Below are 3,755 nucleotides of genomic sequence, written 5' to 3'. Positions count from 1 at the left end.
GTACTCTTATAGTGTCTCCCTCACAGTAAAAATATTTAAGAACCTGGTTTTTTTTATTTTATCCGTATTTTATGAACCTTAACTATCATCAGCAACCCCAAAAATTAGACATAAGGAAATTCTGTTTAAATCCAATTCTATATAATGGAAGTACATAGGCAATCAAGAGAGCAATTACAACATTCTAAATCTTTATTATGAAATTGGCTTTTCATTAGTTTTTTATATTTTCTATTTTGACTTCTCTCAGAAGCAGAGTTTTTGTTTAGGACTCTTCTCCCAAAAAAGAGGCATCCTTACTTTCAGACAAATATTCAATTGAGTAAATTCGCTTAGTAATGTACAGTTTGTAAGAAACGTAAATTCGCTTAGTAATGTACAGTATGTGAGATATTATAGTTTTAGTAGCTTCTTTGCTAGGTTTCAGTGACTTCTCTCCATAGCCCAGCGGCATAGTAAGAAATATGAAACCAATTGTTCAAATTGTTCTAAAAGCACCAAAATTGGCACACATGTGGATTAATACATTCTGAACAATTTTGGATATGGAGGCATTCAAGATTCTCCCCGTAGCACATTTGGCGGCCATTTTTCAAAATGGCCGCTATTTACTGTTAGCGTCATTGAATATGTACCATAATTTGTCTTTTTGTGGATGCTAAAGGTGATAAGTGTGCTAGAGGTGATAAGTATTGTACAATTACACATACTTCTGTGCTTACCAAATAATTTGGCTACCATTTCACAAGAAAATGAATTTTACTTTGCAGCGGCAGCGTTGGTGGCAGTGACGGCGGCTGCAGTAATAGTATAGTGTTGATAGTCATGGTGCTTGTAGTAGTAACTTGTGGTAACATGGTGGTGTTTTGTGTCTTTGCAGGTGAGGCAGCAGCAGCACCACCTGACATCAGAGACGCGTTGTTCCAGACTGCAGCCATGGCAAAGAAGTTCCAACTGGTCGATACTTTTGAGCAACGTACTCCCACAACACCTCCTGAGACAAACTGGAAGCTGTGTCTTGTATGTCAAGAGGAGACAACAGAGTCACTTGTCTGCCCAGTACTGTCTAAACGCCGAGACCCTGGGAGTGGATACACGACAATGGCTGCAAACTTGGTCAAATTTGATGAACTCGGAGAACTGCCAAGAACTGTTCAGTTGCAGAGACTAGATGAAGGACAAGGTGTTGAGGCGACAATGGTTGCCCACCAGGCCAAGTTGCATAAAACATGTATGCTCAAATACAATAACACAATGCTACGAAGAGCAGAGAAGAGACGCATCGCAAGCAGCTCAGCATTTGATAGTACTGACAATGTCCAGGCCAAGCGCGCCAGAACACACTCTTCAGAAGCCACTACCAGCGGCACCTCCTGCTTTTTCTGTGGAAAGTCTGGCACAGAGACCCTACATGAAGTAACAACCTTCCAGGTGGACACACGCGTACGGAAGTGTGCAGCGCAAGTTGGGGACAATGAACTCATAGCCAGGCTCAGCATGGGTGATATGGTGGCTCTGGAGGCCAAGTACCATTCCAAGTGTTTGTTGGCTCTTTACTATCGTGCAAAGACCACTGTAGAAGCCGAGCAGAAAACTGACCATGAAGGTGTAATGTCAAGAATCGTACTGGCTGAACTGGTCCTGTATATCGAGGAAACCCACCTAGAAGAGGGCACCACCCCAGTCTTCAGACTCGCAGAACTTGTAAAGCTATACACAACAAGAATGGAACAGCTCGGGGTTGTTTTGTGCCAGAAAGTTAATAGCACAAGGCTGAAAGAGCGCCTGTTAGCCCAGATACCAGGCCTGAGATCCCACAGCAAAGGCCGAGATGTTTTACTAGCGTTTGATGAAGACATTGGTGAAGCGCTAGGCAAAGCCTGCGAGCAAGACTGTGACACTGAGGCAGTTCACCTTGCGCGTGCTGCACAGATAGTTCGTCGATATATGTTTGAAGACACTTACCAATTCCGTGGATCATTCCCGGGCGGCTGTCAGGAGGACTCTGTGCCAAACGTACTAGTTGCAATGGTAAATATGGTGCTGGATGGCCCCACCATCAAGAATCAAAGCCATTCCTCTTCAACACAAGCAGCTCTTTCCATTGCGCAGCTTCTCAAGTTCAACAGTGTCAAGCAAAGTCGGAAGCAGGGAGCAACCAAGACACAGGAGCCTCCAGCTGTCAGACACAGTACGTCTCAAGAAACTCCTCTTCCAACCTATGTTGGGCTGATGCTGTATGCTGAAACACGCAAGAGAGGACTTGTGGACAAGCTCTTCTCTCTGGGCCTAAGCATCTCATATGACAGAGTCCTACGTCTTTCTGCCCAGATGGGAAACAGCGTGTGTCAGCTGTACCGCATAGAGGAAGTGGTCTGCCCGCCTACCCTGCGTAGCAATGTGTTCACAACTGCGGCTGTGGACAACATTGACCACAACCCAAGTGCCACCACAGCCAAGAATTCATTCCATGGAACAGGAATCTCGCTTTTTCAACACCCAACGTGTGCAGATGAGTGAGTGGATCGTAGCATTGCTCTCACTGGGCGTGATACTGGATCAAAGACGGTTGAGCCTCTACCAGAATATTACACGGATGTACGTCCTGTTGCTTCTTCTGTCAAAGGGCAAATGATCCCAGCTACTTCTGTGACCTCTCTTAGACGCCACAACTGTGAGCAGCACATAGAAGATGAGTATATGTGGCTGGAGAACACGAGAAGTGTTCTCAAAGATGATGTTGAGGCCTGTGAAAACACATCATGGGCTGCATACCATGCAAGGCACCAAGATCCAAAGCAACCAGTCATCACACCAACGTCCCTGCTTCCCTTGTTCCAGGAGAGTGCTCACACTGTGGCAATGATCAGACACTCTATTGATGTAGTCAGGAGTGCAGTTAAACATCTCAACCCAGGCCAAACTCCAGTTCTGACTTGCGACCAGCCACTATTCACTCTAGCAAAACAGATCCAGTGGAAGTGGCCAAACACATATGGAGAAGACCAACTGGTGGTGATGTTTGGGGGGTTGCATATTGAGATGACGGCACTGAAGACCCTGGGTGACTGGTTGCAGGGAAGTGGGTGGACCCAAGCACTGGTACAAGCAGAGATCACAACTGAAGGAATAGCAGACTCATTTCTTCGAGCAGCTCACGTCACACGCACCAGAAGAGCACACCAAGTCACAGCGGCTGCGTTGTATAATCTCCAACGGCGTGCCTATGACAAGTACAGCACCACCAATACAGAAGATGATGAGCACCCTGAAAGCTTCGAAGACTGGTGCAGTCAGAGAGAACAGAGTTATCCGCAGTTTCAGTACTGGTCAACAGTCTTGGCACTGGAGCTGTCCACTCTGATCTATGTGCGATCTCTGAGAGAAGCCAATTTTAGCATGTACGTGGATGCTCTGACAGAACTGGCTCCGTGGTTCTTCGCACTAGACCACACGAACTATGCCCGATGGATACCAGTGCATCTACGGGACATGGCAGAACTGGCAAACAAACATCCAGACGTCTTCACAGAGTTTAGCAAGGGACACTTCACAGTCCAGAAGACCAAGAGGATCTTTTCAGCAATCCCTCTTGACCAAGGACATGAGCAGAACAACGCGTATGTCAAGGGTGATGGAGGAGCCATCGGCCTCACAGACAATCCAACTGCACTGAGGCGCTGGATGGTTGCCGGACCGGAGGTTGCTAGAGTGATTGTGGAATTTGACGACTTCAATCTGCATCCACACGATCA

Source organism: Palaemon carinicauda, chromosome 30 (assembly GCF_036898095.1).
Source record: "Palaemon carinicauda isolate YSFRI2023 chromosome 30, ASM3689809v2, whole genome shotgun sequence".
NCBI lineage: Eukaryota > Metazoa > Arthropoda > Malacostraca > Decapoda > Palaemonidae > Palaemon > Palaemon carinicauda.
Note: the sequence above shows the minus strand (reverse complement) of the source record.